The 18,903-nt window shown below is 39.4% G+C and overlaps 2 pseudogenes; one reads left to right on the forward strand and one right to left on the reverse strand.

Annotated features, from left to right (window-relative positions):
• LOC119525526 overlaps positions 1-18,903 on the forward strand; it is a 292,514-nt pseudogene that overhangs the window by 138,390 nt on the left and 135,221 nt on the right.
• LOC119525608 lies at positions 7,104-7,694 on the reverse strand (annotated as a pseudogene).

Raw genomic sequence — 18,903 nt, forward strand, 5'->3', positions numbered from 1 at the left:
GTCATCCACACATCCAAGTTAGCCAGTTGTTGAAATGATGCTTAGCTAAGGGTACATTTAAAAATACTTGCTATTTAAATCTCAAATCTTAGCTCCTATTTTATTTAAAAGAATTCCCCATTGTTGATGCTCCAGGGGAATACAAAGATACCCTTTTCTTTTGTACTCGTTGAATGTCCTCAGGGAAATGACCAGGGGCAGAAGGTCCCCAGTCAGGACAGCCCTGTCCCTGCAGTTGTGAGAGTCACTCCCTTCACAAACTCACCAACAAAGTGCCCCTTGCAAACCCTGAGAGTGAGAGAAAAGCCTTTTCCTTTCCTGCATTACCCACCCTGGAAGGTCCTTACAAGCACAGATGCCTTCCTCTGGCTGCCCCCTGTCCATCCCCAAACCACCCCAGGGCCTGCAGCTCCCCAAATGCACTTCTTGTTCCCTGCACCTTGTCTGCATCACTGACTCTCCCACTGTGCTGGTGGGAGCAGGGCTCAGAAACCCAGGGGGTCCTTCCAGCCTGGAACAGCCCCTCTGCTACCTCCCTAAGGATGCTGTGCCTCTTCTAGAAGACTGTGAGCATCTCTGCATAGTGGCAGGACCCCACTCTCCATGCAGACCAAGGTCCCCAGCTGTCTGCTTCCTGGGTCTCCTGATGAATGAGCTGCTCAAGTCTCAGCACCCGGAGTCCTCTACACCCTCCCCTCCCTTGATCCTCATGAGCATTGTAAGGAGGCCACATTTTCCCATATGTGCTTCTTCTACTGCCTCAGGCACCATCCATGAGAAGGATAATTTTTCTGAGTCTACTCTCTTGGGGCACAGTGGGTGGCATGGCCCATGGTGTTTGGGGATTGAAAGTCAACAGGCAACAAGGCTGAGGTCCCCAGTATCTTTCAGCAGAGACTGAAGTTTGATCAGTGGGCAGCAGGGGGTGCTGTGGGTGTTTCCCAAAAACGCACAGTGGCTGCTCACCATTGTGTGAACCTCAAGGCTCCAGGGGTGGGTACTGATGCCTTTGTTTGCTGATGGCAACTCTGCTCTGTCCCTCTGGGCTCCCAAGAGACTCCTGCCAGCTTTAGGAGGTTCCAGCAGGTGCTTCTTCCCTGGCCCCTACTGTGGGAAAACCTCGAGTTCACCCCTCAGGTCCCTCATTCTGAAGAACCAGGATCAGATAGCAGTTGGGGCTCAAAATGGAGCAGAGATCCCCAGGAGGGGAAATAAATTTGCATAAAGAGTGCCTCCTCCCTGCACCCCCCAGCATGAAAGAGTGGTTGGGGCAGCAGGTCCTCAGCTCAGGGCCTCAGGAGGCTGCATCCACCATGGCCTGGACCCCTCTCCTAGTCCTGCTCATCTCTAATTGCACATGTGGGGACAGCCCTCAGGGACCCAGGGCCTCCCTCCTGTCTGCATCAGCCACTGTGGTTCAGATTCCCAGCAGCTTAACCCTGACCTCTGCTCCATCAATACTTTTCTTTGCAGGTTCCCTCTCCCAGCCTGTGCTGACTCAGTTCTCCCCCCTCTCTGCATCCCTGGGAGCATCTGTGAGACTCACCTGAACCTCAGCACTGGCTTCAGTGTGGGTGACTTCTGGATATTCTGGTTCCAGCAGAAGCCAGGAAGTCCTCCCCAGTGTCTCCTGAGGTTCAAGTCAGGCTCAGACAAGCACCAGGGCTCCAGGGTCCCCAGTCACCTCTGGAGCCAAAGATATCTCAGCTAACTCAGGTGTTCTGCACATCTCTGGGCTGCAGTCCGAGGATAGAGCTATTAATGCTGCACATGGCACAGGGGCTCTAAGACTCACACAGAGCTTCAGACCCACGGAGAATGGAGACAGAAACCTCCCCTCTGTTCCCCCAACCTGGTGCAGTCACCCTATCACTGCTGGTGGCATAGTCTCCCTTAGATGGGTGACTTCTATTGACACTGCTACAGCCTGTACTTGACTCTCCTGGGACCACAGGATGTGAAAATGTTTCTCATTTTCATTCATTCAAACATTTAATTTGACCCATTGCTAATATCTTCCACCCTGATCATGTCTACATAGGCAAAATTTGGTTCTTAGGAGAAAGTAGCCCTTCAAGGAGCTGATGGAGAAGGAAGTGGTTGACCCCCCCCATACCCAGCCCATGGCCTGATCATGAAACACAGACATGTGTGTTCTGAGAGCTTCTTTGTCAGCTGGACCCACCAGGTCCCAAGCAAGCTCTTCCTTGTACAAGGTGCCTAACCTCCTTCTTCCCACATCTAGTAATTCTAGCCTGGCTCCAGAAACTGTTCTTTTTCCAGTGGCTCTGGGGATGTTGAGCAAACTCTCTTCTCATTGGAGTCCTGTGATTCTCTCTGTGACCTCCCAGCAGGCACCTGGACATCTAGAGTCAGTTTCCCATCACCCACCTAAGCCTGGCCCTGTAATTCGCTCCTCACTTTTTCATTCACAGATGATTTCTTGCTCATGCCAAGGCATAGATCAGCCTGGGGTTCTAATGGATCAAAGGTACAGATAAATGAAGAAGTTCTCACTCCACAAATGACTTGGAGTAGGATCAGGGAGACGTAGGGAAGCTGGGTAACCCCTTTATTAAAAAGTTGCACATCAGGGGGTTGTTACTTCTCCTAGAGCAGAGACCTCAATCCATCCTACTGTCCAGGGCCCAGCCCACCTCTGCTTCCCATCAGGCTTCTGAGAGTGGCTCTTGCTCTACCTATTTCTTTAAATGTCCCTAAGAACTTTACAAGATATTCCTATGAAATTCCCTAAGAAACTACACTAAGAAATTTTGAATCTTTTGACTCAAAAGATTCAAAAACAAAGCCTGGAAATTAATACATAGGAATGGGGAGTTAATGCTTAAGTTGTACAGTGTTTCTACCTGAGGTGAGATAAAGGTTTTGGTATTGAATGGTGGTGATCGTGGCACAAATTGTGAATTTAATTAACAGCACTGAATTATGTATTTGAATGTGGTTAAAAGGGTTAAAAGAAAGAAATAATGCCACCCCAGAAAATGGTTCAGGCTTTCATGGCTAATTGATTTCTGAAAAGTTTAAGAAGAAATTCAATAACAGAAAGTCAAGACTTTTTAACAAATAATGCAGAAACATTTGGAGGTCTTAGTGGAACACAAAAGGAATCTTGATGCCTGCTTCACACCATACACTTAAACTGATTTGAACTGTATAGTAGAACTTAATGTTAACCCTGAAGCTGAAAGGTTTTAGAAGTCACTTGAAAAATATCTTTGTGACCTGGGGATCTGTAATGATTTTTTTCTATTTTTTTTAAATTTTTTTAATATTCATTTTATTGAGATATATTCACACACCACACAGTCAAACAAAACAAATCGTACATTCGATTGTTCACAGCACCACCATAGAGCTGTACATTCATCACCAAAATCAATCCCCAACACCCTCACTACCACACACACAAAAATAACCAGAATAATAATTAAAGTGAAAAAGAGCAACTAAAGTAAAAAAGAACACTGGGCACCGTTGTCTGTTTCCTTCCCCCACCTTTCCACTCATCCATCCACAAACTAGACAAAGGGGAGTGTGATCCCCATGGTCCCACAATCCCACTGTCCCCCTCATAAGCCACATTTTTATACAACTGTCTGTAATGATTTCTTAAACAGGACCCATAAAGAATTAAATACAGAAATACTGATTATTTCTCAAACTTGGAACTTAACTCTCATTCAATGATACTGTGGTGGTTTGGAGCTGTTATGTATCCCATAAAAGGTCATGTCTTTTTTTTTTTAAACTTTGAAGAAACAATTTTAATGAAATTTTTGGCAACAAAAAGTTAGCAGAGGAAATGACAACAAAATATGTTAGAAAACTCATAAACATACATTTTTTCAGGAAATACAATTACCAAAGTTCTTGATATTTCAATGAACTTTCCACATTACAAAATTTGCGCATGTATTCTCTTAAATCTACACCAAGTCATGCAGACATTCTTTTCAGGGAAGTCATAACCATTTCTTCCATTAAATGCTATGGTATCCATTTTAAATGTAAACAAAGTACTTGGGCAAAATGACTTAAAAATTTAAAGGGGAAGGAAAATTTTTTTAAAAGCACATCTGAATCATCAAACCCCAAAGAACTAGGTCACTATACTCTAGTATTACACCAACAGATGCAATGGCCATATAAGAAAGTAGGTAATTACCAATGATACTATTTCTCATCTGCATTTGTAAACATGTTTTCTCAAATAATATTTATTTTTGTAAGTTTCAAAGGTGAGGGGAGCAGAAAGGTGCCAGACATTAAAAGCTTACATTTAATCTACTGGCAGATTTTCTTTTAAAATAAAAAATGAAGGTAGACTGTAATTATTCCCAGGTAAGGAATAACTGTAACTTTTACTCCTGAAGAAATTACTAAGAAATATAATCATTCATTACATAGCTGCAAATTCAATTACTCTGATACTTCCAAACAGAGTCCAGTGTAATTAGAATATTTTATACAGGGGGAAACTAGAGGTTTTCAACCCTAGATATCCATTAGAACCAGCTGGAAAGATGAATAAAAATAAATGTCAGGGCCCCACTCCCAGGTATTTTCATTTAGTTGGTGTGGGATGGGACCTAGGTATCAATAATTTTTAATGCTCTGCAGGGTGCTCTATTACGTATTCAAGTTTGAAAACCAATGAGTCACCTCATTTTGAAATATTAAAAAAAAAGGAAATTGAGAAGGGGGAGAAATTTATATTTGTAACCTTATAAATCAAACACCTATTATATACTTACTATATGCCTAGTTATGATCATGAATCATACATTTCTAAGACCAAAACTGCCTTCATTTTCTCCCTATACTAGACCACTAATGTACATCTTCACCACTGAATAACTGAATTTTTCTATGATCCAGACTTAAAATTCTGGGATACACTGTGAAAACTGCATTAATGAAAATTACTGCTACTCATGCTCAGCAGTAGCAAGTAAAATGACTGTATTTGGCTCCTTTAAGCTATACTAATTTCAAGAATTATAAATAGGTGTGAACCTACACAAAGAACAGATTATGGATTACTGCAGGAGGAAAAAAAAATAGCTCACTCAATTTACTAAATTTCAACACCAATAAAGCTTTAATTTGGCTGAAAGTTCTGAAACTGATGAGATACTGAACCAGGAAGCTGTAATTTATAATGAAATGTTGACACACCCTTAAAAACTACTGCAGCTCTAGCCATACTAAAGATTTCTTCGGGGCTTCATTACCCTGTAATGCAGGAATACAAGCTTAACAATAATAGTACTGTTTTTATATGTGCAAATACCTCTCTTTAATATATATATAAATCTCTACAACAAATACATTTAATAATTTTACAATTAAATAAAATAAGTCCATATTTCTACATTACTTTGGTCTCAACATTTTAAAAATATCAATTAATTTTGAAAATATACAATTGACAACATGATCCTACCAAGCACATTTTGTAGTGGACTAAAGATGCATTCAACCATGCAATCCAGTGTTCAATACCTAAATGATAAATAACAATGCTGACTGACTTCTTACTCTGAATATCTGTGAAAACTGGAATAATCTTTTAAGACTCATGGTGCTCACAAACATGCAGAAAATGTATATATTTCTAGTCTTCCTGAAGGAATGTAACAAAATGTCCACTTTTTATACAGCATAGATAATTATGTCAAATTCCATTTTCCATTATCTTCCAATCCATTATTTTCTTTTCAGGATCTGTCACTTGCTAAATTTTTTTAAAGTACAACTTCTCCTATAAGTTCTGAAAGATCTGACTAAAAATGAACCTCAACTCTAATTTCAGCCTTGAAAAAGGAGTTCAGTCAGTCAGACACTAATAGCTGCCTTTAGGTAAACAGTGACATCCAGTGGACAAATGAAATAAAGAAACCTCTCAAAATTCCCTTCATAATTTGAATTGTAAACAAAGACCACATTCTCTAAATCCAGTGATTTAAATATGAATTAGTTCCTGTGCATTTTGACAAGGAGTCTGCAGATTCTTATGAATACATCACCCTCATGCTTTCTATACATCTTGAACATATCCTTCTCTCTTCTTCCTATTTAAAATCACACCTTTAAATTGAATGGGTAAAGAGTGTGTAACTCCCAAGGCTAGTGAGGTTAAAAGTATAACCTTCACTTCTGCTATTTCCTACTACAAACTAACTGGCTCATCTCTAGGAATGAAAGAAACAAAATAGAAATATATTTAAATAAAAATGAACAGGATTAAAAACATTGTAGAAGATGAAATTTGAACCTGTTTTTGCACTTGTAATTTATGATATATTATTGAATATAAATAGAAAAGGATGTAATCAGGAATGCTAACAATCAGAGTATATCCTCTTGCATCATTGCTCAAATATTATGTAAGAACACATATTTTAGCAATGATTGTTCAGTGTTTAAAAACTTACTTTTATAAATCAGTACAAATGAATATTCATTATATGTTATGTTTAAATAAAAGTAAAAAACTTCCACTGTGCTTAGTTATGATTTACCATTCATTACATATATTAAATGTTTTCAAAAGTACAAAATGCAGCAGTGATATTAACATTGTCAGTGTAATGAACTTCTGTAGCTGAGAATGTATGTTTAATTTCCCAGAGAACTATAAAGGAATCTCACAGGTAAAAAAAAAAAAAAAAAAAAAATAGAGTAAGCAAAAACAGGAATTGGAGAATTGTTATTTTTAAATAGGCAGCCAAATAAAGAAAGCTTTTTTTAAAAAAGATTAAGAATGTAAAAGTACATTTTAATATTAAAAAAGCATTTTTAAAAATCTGTAACAATTTTATGACAAAATCTGCATTTGAAAAAGGCCTGTAAAAATGGCAGGACAGAATTGCCCTCATCACCTTTTACTTAATCTTGTCAGAAAAAAAGTGATGTATCTCTGGAGCCATACATGATGTTAAAATAAGTATTTATAAAATAGCAAGGAGAATTTCAAGGGAAGTTTTTGTTTTTTACAATCACTGATATTGCAGTCCTGCAGGTCACAAGTAAACCTTCTCTAGCTAAAAGCAAAATGAAATATAAAGTTTCAAACTGCATTAGGTCTGTTGCCTGTGTTTTGCTGATCTCATTTTTTCAAATTGTGACTCCATTTCTTCTAAGACTTTGGGTGTATATCATACTACTAATTTAACCTTTGCTTGAGCTGCTTTCAGTAGCTCTACAGCTTTCTCATGATGTTCTCCTTCAATTCTAACTCCATTATCAGAAAGGAGTTGGTCTCCTCGTTTGAGGCCCCCATGTCTATCAGCAATACCACCTGGAATTATTCAAGATACACAGATTGGACAGTTTCATTCTTTCCCTCCCATAATATTGACTCTAAGGCCGTCTTCTGTTTTTGGCAGCTCAGCCACTCGAGGATGAGAATCTCCTTCACTGGCAGCAAATGCAGTGACTGTAGCCTTCGCAGTTGCATTAGCTCTCACTTCAGAACTGCTACTGATGTCCATAGTTTCATAGATGTGTTCACATACCTCCTTAACAGCATTGCAGAACTCACTTTGAAGGACTATTTGTAAAGCCTGAAGTTTTTGTGGTGGTACTTCACTCCTTTGTAGTTTTTCCAACAATTCAATTGCTCTACAAATATCTCTCTCCAGCCACAGAGTTTCCTCCAGTGCCATCATCTTGTTTTGCCCACCAAGGCCATGTCTTTTAATCCATTCCTGTCAAGGCAAACCTATTGTGGGTGGGACCTTTTCAGTAGGTTGTTTCAATTGAGATGTTACACACCCAATTCAAGGTGGGCCTTAATTCTTTTCTGGAGTCCTTTATGAGAGCTCAGAGAGAAACATCCAGAGAGCCTGGAGTGAAAGGCCCCAGATGTGCTAAGAGAGGACCCAGGGAATCTCAGAGAAGAGGTCACTGGTACCAGAAGCTGAAAGCAATGAGACCCAGGAGTGAAGGAGTCGCAGATGCCAGCCATATGCCCTGCCATCTGACAGAGGAAACCTGATGCCAGCAGCCTTTCTTCAGAGAAGTCACCCATCTGTTGATGCCTTAATTTGGACATTTTCACAGCCTTAGAACAGTAAATTTCTAAGCTAATAAATTCCCACCATAAAAGCCAACCCATTTATGGTATATCACATTCCAACAGCTTTCGCAGAGCAAAACATTCCTAATGGTTTAGGAATATACATATATAAGCCACAGAGTAGGATGAAATGCTAAATGATGTTTATCTAGAATTTACAAAAAATTTCTAAATTTCAACATTAAAAGACAAACCCATGCAAACAATGAACAGAAGATCTGAGTACATACTTCACAAAGGAAGACAGATGAACAGCTAATAGGCAAATAAAAGGTACCCAAAATCTTGAGTCATCTGGTGAATAAAAATAAAAATTGTAGCAAAATGTTGTATTATTTTTCTATAAACCTATGAATCATATAATCAAAAAAGTTTAATGAAAGGCCAGTTTGCATCCACTGAAATTTCTAAAATTATAAAGTCTGACATCAATTGTTAGTAAGACATGTATCAAGTGGAGCTCTCAATTTTGCTGGTAGAACCATAAAATATTACAACCACTTTAAAAACCATCCTCTGAGTTTCTTCTAAAGTTAATCATGCACTTTGACCTAAAGATTCCAAATTCATGTAAAATCAGTTACACAGAAATACAAAATTATACATTGCAGCTTTATTGTTAAATGAGGAGAACTACACCTTGACACATCAACAGGATAACTAGTATAGGAAGGTGATGGGCTGCTCCTCAAGCCAGAATAGTCTCTCAACTGCCGAGCCATACAGCATGGATTCAAATCACTCAGTTGCAATTTTATTTATTTTTTTTTATCATCATTTTATTGAGATATATTCACATACCACGCAGTCATACAAAATAAATCGTACTTTCGATTGTTTACAGTACCATTACATAGTTGTACATTCATCACCTAAATCAATCCCTGACACCTTCATTAGCACACACACAAAAATAACAAGAATAATAATTAGAGTGAAAAAGAGCAATTGAAGTAAAAAAGAACACTGGGTACCTTTGTTTGTTTGTTTCCTTCCCCTATTTCTCTACTCATCCATCCATAAACTAGACAAAGTGGAGTGTGGTCCTTATGGCTTTCCCAATCCCATTGTCACCCCTCATAAGCTACATTTTTATACAACTGTCTTCGAGATTCATGGGTTCTGGGTTGTAGTTTGATAGTTTCAGGTATCCACCACCAGCTACCCCAATTCCTTAGAACCTAAAAAGGGTTGTCTAAAGTGTGCGTAAGAGTGCCCAACAGAGAGAACTCTCGGCTCGTTTTGGAATCTCTCTGCCACTGAAGCTTATTTCATTTCCTTTCACATCCCCCTTTTGGTCAAGAAGATGTTCTCCGTCCCACGATACCGGGTCTACATTCCTCCCCGGGAGTCATATTCTACGTTGCCAGGGAGATTCAATCCCCTGGGTGTCTGATCCCACGTAGGGGGGAGGGCAGTGATTTCACCTTTCAAGTTGGCTTAGCCAGAGAGAGAGGGCCACATCTGAGCAACAAAGAGGCATTCAGAAGGAGACTCTTAGGCACAAATATAGGCAGGCCTATCCTCTCCTTTGCAGCAACCGTCTTCCCAAGGGTAAAACTTATGGTAGAGGGCTCAACCCATCAAACCACCAGTCCCCTATGTCTGTGGTCATGTTAGCAACCATGGAGGTGGGGTAGGCGAATACCCCTGCATTCTCCACAGGCTCCTCAAGGGGGCACTACATCTTTTTTTTTTTTCCTTGTTTTTCTTTCTATCTTTTTTTTTTTTTTAACTTTCCCTTCTTTTTTAAATCAACTGTATGAAAAAAAAAGTTAAAAAGAAAACAAACATACAATAAAAGAACATTTCAAAGAGACCATAACAAGGGAGTAAGAAAAAGACAACTAACCTAAGATAACTGCTTAACTTCCAACATGTTCCTACTTTACCCCAAGAAAGTTACATAATATAGCAGCATTTCTGTGAACTTGTTCCTACTATATCCATCAGAAATTAACAGACCATAGTCATTCCTGGGCATTCCCAGAATGTTAAATAGCTTATCTGTTCTTCTTGGATTATTGTTCCCCCTTCCTTAATTGCTCTCTACTGCTAGTTCCCCTACATTCTACATTATAAACCATTTGTTTTACATTTTTCAAAGTTCACATTAGTGGTAGCATATAATATTTCTCTTTTTGTGCCTGGCTTATTTCGCTCAGCATTATGTCTTCAAGGTTCATCCATGTTGTCATATGTTTCACAAGATCGTTCCTTCTTACTGCCGCGTAGTATTCCATCGTGTGTATATGCCACATTTTATTTATCCACTCATCTGTTGAAGGACATTTGGGTTGTTTCCATCTCTTGGCAATTGTGAATAATGCTGCTATGAACATTGGCGTGCAGATATCTGTTCGTGTCACTGCTTTCCGATCTTCCGGGTATATACCGAGAAGTGCAATCGCTGGATCGAATGGTAGCTCTATATCTAGTTTTCTAAGGAACTGCCAGACTGACTTCCAGAGTGGCTGAACCATTATACAGTCCCACCAACAATGAATAAGAGTTCCAATTCCTCCACATCCCCTCCAGCATTTGTACTTTCCTGTTTGTTTAATGGCAGCCATTCTAACCGGTGTTAGATGGTATCTCATTGTGGTTTTAATTTGCATCTCTCTAATAGCTAGTGAAGCTGAACATTTTTTCATGTGTTTCCTGGCCATTTGTATTTCCTCTTCAGAGAATTGTCTTTTCATATCTTTTGCCCATTTTATAATTGGGCTGTCTGTACTATTGTCATTGAGTTGTAGGATTTCTTTGTATATGCAAGATATCAGTCTTTTGTCAGATACATGGTTTCCAAAAATTTTTTCCCATTGAGTTGGCTGCCTCTTTACCTTTTTGAGAAATTCCTTTGAGGTGCAGAAACTTCTAAGCTTGAGGAGTTCCCATTTATCTATTTTCTCTTTTGTTGCTTGTGCTTTGGGTGTAAAGTCTAGGAAGTGGCCGCCTAATACAAGGTCTTGAAGATGTTTTCCTACATTATCTTCTAGGAGTTTTATGGTACTTTCTTTTATATTGAGATCTTTGGTCCATTTTGAGTTAATTTTTGTGTAGGGGGTGAGGTAAGGGTCCTCTTTCATTCTTTTGGATATGGATATCCAACTCTCCCAGCCCCATTTGTTGAAAAGACCATTATGGCTCAGTTCAGTGACTTTGGGGGCCTTATCAAAGATCAGTCGGCCATAGATCTGAGGGTCTATCTCTGAGTTCTCAATTCGATTCCATTGATCTATATGTCTATCTTTGTGCCAGTACCATGCTGTTTTGGCAACTGTGGCTTTATAATAAGCTTCAAAGTCAGGGAGTGTAAGTCCTCCCACTTCGTTTTTCTTTTTTAGAGTGTCTTTAGCAATTCGAGGCATCTTCCCTTTCCAAATAAATTTGATAACTAGCTTTTCCAAGTCTGCAAAGTAGGTTGTTGGAATTTGGATTGGGATTGCATTGAATCTGTAGATGAGTTTGGGTAGAATTGACATCTTAATGACATTTAGCCTTCCTATCCATGAACATGGAATATTTTTCCATCTTTTAAGGTCCCCTTCTATTTCTTTTAGTAGAGTTATGTAGTTTTCTTTGTATAGGTCTTTTACATCTTTGGTTAAGTTTATTCCTCGGTACTTGATTTTTTTAGTTGCTATTGAAAATGGTATATTTTTCTTGAGTGTCTCTTCAGTTTGTTCATTTCTAGCATATAGAAACATTACTGACTTATGTGCATTAATCTTGTATCCCGCTACTTTGCTAAATTTGTTTATTAGCTCTAGTAGCTGTATCGTCGATTTCTCAGGGTTTTCTAGATATAAGATCATATCATCTGCAAACAATGACAGTTTTACTTCTTCTTTTCCAATTTGGATGCCTTTTATTTCTTTGTCTTGCCAGATTGCCCTGGCTAGCACTTACAGCACAATGTTGAATAATAGTGGTGACAGCGGGCATCCTTGTCTTGTTCCTGATCTTAGAGGGAAGGCTTTCAGTCTCTCACCATTGAGTACTATGCTGGCTGTGGGTTTTTCGTATATGCTCTTTATCATGTTGAGGAAGTTTCCTTCAATTCCTACCTTTTGAAGTGTTTTTATCAAAAAGGGATGTTGGATTTTGTCAAATGCTTTTTCAGCATCTATTGAGATGATCAATTGATTTTTCCCTTTCGAGTTTTTAATGTGTTGTAACACATTGATTGTTTTTCTTATGTTGAACCATCCTTGCATGCCTGGAATGAACCCCACTTGGTCATGGTGTATGATTTTTTTAATGTGTCTTTGGATTCGATTTGCAAGTATTTTGTTGAGGATTTTTGCATCTATATTCATTAGGGAGATTGGCTGCTAGTTTTCCTTTTTTGTAGCATCTTTGCCTGGTTTTGGTATTAGATTGATGTTAGCTTCATAAAATGAGTTAGGTAGTGTTCCATTTTCTTCAATGTTTTGAAAGAGTTTGAGTAACATTGGTGTCAGTTCTTTCTGGAAAGTTTGGTAGAATTCCCCTGTGAAGCCATCTGGCCCTGGGCATTTACTTATGGGAAGATTTTTGATGACTGATTGGATCTCTTTGCTTGTGATGGGTTGGTTGAGGTCTTCTATTTCTTCTCTGGTCAGTCTAGGTTGTTCATATGTTTCCAGGAAATTGTCCATTTCTTCTACATTGTCCAGTTTGTTGCCATACAGTCGTTCATAATATCCTCTTATAATTTTTTTAATTTCTTCAGGATCTGCAGTTATGTCCCCTTTTTCATTCATTATTTTGTTTATATGGGTCTTCTCTCTTTTTGATTTTGTCAGTCTAGCTAGGGGCTTGTCAATCTTGTTGATCTTCTCAAAGAACCAACTTTTGGTGATATTTATCCTCTCTATTGTTTTTTTGTTCTCTATGTCATTTATTTCTGCTTTAATCCTTGTTATTTCTTTTCTTCTACTTGGTTTAGCATTGGTTTGCTGTTCATTTTCTAGCTTCTTCAGTTGATCCATTAGTTCTTTGATTTTGGCTCTTTCTTCCTTTTTAATATATGCGTTTAGTGCTATAAATTTCCCCCTTAGCACTGCTTTTGCTGCATCCCATAGGTTTTGGTATGTTGTGTTCTCATTTTCATTCGTCTCTATATATTTAGCAATTTCTCTTGCTATTTCTTCTTTAACCCACTGATTGTTTAGGAGTGTGTTGTTTAACCTCCAGGTATTTGTGAATTTTCTATGTCTCTGATGGTTATTGACTTCTAATTGTATTCCATTATGGTCAGAGAATGTGCTTTGAATAATTTCAATCTTTTTAAATTTATTGAGGCTTGTTTTATGTCCCAGCATATGATCTATTCTGGAGAAAGTTCCGTGAGCACTAGAAAAGTATGTGTATCCTGGTGATTTGGGATGTAATGTCCTGTATATGTCTGTTAAATCTAATTCATTTATCAGATTGTTTAGGTTTTCAATTTCCTTATTGGTCTTCTGTCTGGTTGATCTATCTATAGGAGAGAGTGATGTGTTAAAGTCTTCCACAATTATTGTGGAAACATCAATTGCTTCCTTTAGTTTTGCCAGTGTTTCTCTCATGTATTTTGTGGCACCTTGATTGGGTGCATAGACATTTACGATTGTTATTTCTTCTTGCTGAATTGCCCCTTTTATTAGTATGTAGTGGCCTTCTTTGTCTCTCAAAACATCCCTGCATTTGAAGTCTATTTTATCTGAGATTAATATTGCTACACCTGCTTTCTTTTGGCTGTAGCTTGCATGAAATATTTTTTTCCATCCTTTCACTTTCAATTTCTTTGTGTCCCTGTGTCTAAGATGAGTCCTTGTATGCAACATATTGATGGTTCATTTTTTTTGATCCATTCTGCGAATCTATATCTTTTAATTGGGGAGTTTAATCCATTTACATTCAACGTTATAACCATGAAGGCATTTCTTGAATCGGCCATCTTATCCTTTGGTTTATGTTTGCCATATTTTTCCCCTCTCTCTATTAATATCCTTTATTGTACCCATACCAAATCTCTTTAGTACTGAACCTTTCTCCAAGTCTCTCTGTCCTGTCTTTGTTTCTCTGTCTGTAGGGCTCCCTTGAGTATCTCCTGTAGGGCAGGTCTCTTGTTAGCAAATTCTCTCAGCATTTGTTTGTCAATGAAAAATTTAAGCTCTCCCTCAAATTTGAAGGAGAGCTTTGCTGGATAAAGTATTCTTGGCTGGAAATTTTTTTCACTCAGAATTTTAAATATATCGTGCCACTGCCTTCTTGCCTCCATGGTGGCTGCTGAGTAGTCACTACTTAATCTTATGCTGTTTCCTTTGTATGTGGTGAATTGCTTTTCTCTTGCTGCTTTCAGAACTTGCTCCTTCTCTTCTGTGTTTGACAGTGTGATCAGTATATGTCTCGGAGTGGGTTTATTTGGATTTATTCTATTTGGAGTTCGCTGAGCATTTATGATTTGTGTATTTATGTTGTTTAGAAGATTTAGGAAGTTTTCCCCAACAATTTCTTTGAATACTCTTCCTAGACCTTTACCCTTTTCTTCCCCTTCTGGGACACCAATGAGTCTTATATTTGGATGTTTCATATTATCTATCATATCCCTGAGGTCCATTTCGATTTTTTCAATTTTTTTCCCCATTCTTTCTTTTATGCTTTCATTTTCCATTCTGTCATCTTCCAGGTCACTGATTCGTTGTTCAACTTCCTCTAGTCTTGTACTATGAGTGTCCAGAATCTTTTTAATTTGGTCAACAGTTTCTTTAATTTCCATAAGATCATCCATTTTTTTATTTAGTCTTGCAATGTCTTCTTTATGCTCTTCTAGAGTCTTCTTGATTTCCTTTATATCCCGTACTATGGTCTCATTGTTCATCTTTATTTCTTTGAGTAGCTACTCTAGGTGCTGTGTCTCTTCTGGTCTTTTGATTTGGGTGCTTGGGCTTGGGTTATCCATATCGTCTGTTTTTTTCATATGCTTTATAATTTTCTGTTGTTTTTGGCCTCGTGGCATTTGCTGAACTTGATAGGGTTCTTTTAGGGTTTGTAGACCTATTGAAGTCCTTATCTCTAATTTATTAGATCTACAGCTTCGTGGAGTACACTTTCTCTAACTAAGCAGTAGGTGGCGTCCACGAGCCACCTGTCCTCCACAAGCCAGTTCTCCCCTGCTTAGCCTTTTTGGTGAGTGGGGGAGTGAGTCTTGTGGGGCCCAATTGGTGTACCAAGCTTGCGTGTGTAGTTGGTGTTGCCTGCCCTGTATGTGGGGTGTGTTTCTGGGCAGTCGGGGAGTGGGGGTGGCCCTAACAATCAAATCTCCCTGGTGATCCTAGAGTTTTAAAGCTGCTGCAATAGTCTAATCCTTCAGTTCAGTCCTGCCACAGTTTGTCTCTGCCACTGACCCACAAGTCCTTGGTATTGGTGTATGGCTCCTGAGACTTGCAAGTGGGCCCCTCTTCCAGGCTGTGCACCCTGGGTCCTCTGTTGAGGGATGACTGTGCTATGTCACAGGTGAGTGCCGTCCCCCCAGGGCAGTTCTGGGCTGCTGGGCTGTGTAGGGAGGCTCCCAGTCTGCTCAAATGATGGCTGAATGGGGCTTTGTTAATTCACACTGCTCCACCTTCCCAACTCTGGGACAATCAGCTGAGGTTGCAGGGAAGGCTAATGTCCACGCCCAGTTTTGTGGTGTGTGCCTGTTATTTGAAGCACTTCCGTCACACTGGGTTGTCTGGGGCAGCTCTGGGCTATGGGGCTGGCGATGGGCAGGAGTGTTTCCTGTCCACCAAGATGGTGGCTGTGAGCGGACACCCCCCTTTTCTTGGGAAGTTGTGGTGTTTAGTGAATTTTCTCAGCCACTGGATTATTGCCTTTTGTCTCAGAGCTCTCTTAGTTCTGCTCTTGACTTGACGTGCCCAAATTGAAAGTCTTTGAAGCTTTCTGTATTGGGCTTCTTAGAGTAATTGTTTTAGAAAAAGAAAAAAGGCTTTAAAAAAAAAAAAAAAAAAAAAAAAGGGCCCTCCTCAGAGATCTAATGGGTTATTGAAATGCTAATAGACAAAGCAACCAGGGCCATTAAGGAAAGGTCCACAGGGCAGAGAGATCAGCTTTTCTTCGGGATTTGCGTATGCGCCTCAAGGCCTGAGCTCCACCCTTCCCCTTTCTGTGTTCACCAGAACTCCAAAAATCCTCTGCTTTTATTTTGGAGTTTTTCGTGTTGTTTTTTTTTTTCTATGCCTGTCTCCTCTCTGCTGGGCTGGCTGCTCTCAGATTCTCTGGTGTCTGGTCTCAGTCTATCTATGGTTGGAGTCTGGATCAGTAGAATGAGTTTCCGATAAGGGCTGCCACTGCAGTTCTCCCTTCTCCTTCCCGGAGCTGACAGCCCCTCCTCCCATGGGACTGAGCCTGGCAGGGAGGGGCGCGGGTCCCCTGGCCGCAAAAACTTACAGATTTCGCTGATCTCAGCAGTTTGACATTTTCATGAGTGTTGTATGAAGTATGCCCAAAGACAGATTGCTCTGTGGTGTCCAGTCCACGCAGTTCCTGGCTTTGTACCTACTTTCCTGGAGGAGTAACTAAAATATACAGCTCACCAGTCTGCCATCTTGCCCCTCCCCAGACCCAGCTGCAATTTTAATACACTTGATGCTCCTTGGTGCACTTTCTTCACTGTCTCCCAGGACATTGGAAATCTTATTGTTGGGGTTCTTGGGTGCTGAGACTGGAAATTTTGTTTAATGGGTCAAGAGTTTCTGTGTGGGGTGACAAAGTATTTTTTGGTAGTGCTTGTTGGTAACGGTAGCACAATGTTGTGGATATAATTGTGCTTAAAATAGTTAAATGGTATGGATGTATATATGTGTGTGTGTATATATATGTGTATATATATATAACGTAAAGAAGAGAAATAACATTTCCTTTCCTTATAAAAGCACTTACACATCACAGAAGTCCCTGTGTAAAAGTTTCACAGCTCAATCACCTTAATAGCAACATTTTGTTCAATTCAGTGAGGATGGTTTTGAAACAGCAGGAGGCTGTTCACATCAAATCCATTCCTTCCCTTGGTTTTGAACACAGAAAAAGGATGAAGATACTACTGCCTGCAAACTATTATTCTAAAATGTCCAGAGTCTCAATTTGCTCTCCACTTTCATTGGAGCACACCTCAGTCTCACTGTGGAGCTGGGAGTTGGAGAGTGAAACCTCCCTGTCCCTCAGATCTGTCCTATCCCTCAGACCTCTGCTATCCCTGCTTGCTGCCATCCTGTCCTAGACCCATCCTCTGTCCTCCCTGCATGAAGGGTGTGTGGATCAGAGCCTGACAATTCCACTTCCCTTTACTAAATACATCAGTTACTGCCCAGATCCATAAACAGCAAGGCACCAGCCTTCCTGGTGTTGACCAAGTCCCTGACACAGGCCTATCTCTCCAGCCCCTGGTGCTGCCCTCCATATATATATATATATATATCAAGATAAATAGACAGGTATCTATAATTTTCTGTGAAGATGGGGGATATCTGAAATTCTCTGTTTAGGCAATAAAATATTATCAATTTTTTCTCTGAACCCACTCAACCACCACATTTATTTGGATAATCCCTGGAAAACATAGGACAACAACTGTATTAGTGAAAGTTTTGATGTCTCACCAATGGCTTTTTATTTATTGGTTCTGGAAATTTGGGGTGAATCCACAAAGATGGTCATTTTTAGGAGCATTTTAAACCATGAGGGGTACCTACTTTGTTTCATAGATTGCAGTACTCTCATCTTATTTTAAAATTTTCAAATTTTCCATTCATTGGTGGGGGAGGTGTAGCTCATATCCCTTCATACAGGTAGTTTTTGTAAACAGAAAATAAAAATATATGTAATTGGATGTCAACCAATGAATGAGGGACCACAACTAATTCTAACTCTACCCTAATTACCTATTTTTTCAATATCCTCACCACCCACAGGAATGCAGTGGTGAAAACACAGTGATTATTTTCTTAACTATTCAATGAGTAGCCAGCCTTTGGCAGGCACAATGATGGAGCCCTTGTGAATTCACAGAGATTGAGAGGCAGCTCAGTGCACAGACTTAGTTGAATAAGGAGAAAAATTAGGTACTATAAAGAGACAATTAGAGAAGTATACATATAATTGATCATTGTATTCTTGGAGAGAAAAATATCACTTTTCAAAACTGAATTTATATTTCAGCTTTTTTTTGTCTAATCCAGAAAACATTTTAAATTATTTCCTCTATAACTTTTCTGTGAATCAGGAATTGTAGAAATGGCTAAAGAGTGGTGTGATAGGTTCATGTGTCAACTTGGCCAGGTGATGGAGTCTAGGTGTCTGGTCAAGCAAACACTGGCCTAACCATTACTGAAAGGATATTTGTGGCTGGGTAGTAAACCAGAAGGCTGGTTTAATAAATCATCATCCAATTGGCTGCAGCTGTGACTGATTACATCAATGAAGGGTGTTATCTTCCTCAATGAGAGAATTCAATCACCTGGATTTAATCCAATCAGTTCAAGACTTTTAAGGGAGAAAGAGAGAACTTCACCACTTCTTCAGCTACCAGTGAAGCGTTTCCTAAGTTGTTCATCAAATACCTTCATCACAGTTGCCAGTTTGCTGCCTGCCCTATAGAATTTGGACTCATGCATCCCCACAGTTGTGAGAGACACTTTTATAAAATCTTTCACATATTTCTCTTGTTGGTTCTGTTTCCCCAGAGAACCCTAAGTAATACAGGTGGTATTTCTTATCAAAAATGAAAACTCTAAATATTCCAACCTGTAGTCTTCTTTCTCTTCACTTTGGCA

Source organism: Choloepus didactylus (genome assembly GCF_015220235.1).
Source record: "Choloepus didactylus isolate mChoDid1 chromosome 25 unlocalized genomic scaffold, mChoDid1.pri SUPER_25_unloc2, whole genome shotgun sequence".
NCBI lineage: Eukaryota > Metazoa > Chordata > Mammalia > Pilosa > Megalonychidae > Choloepus > Choloepus didactylus.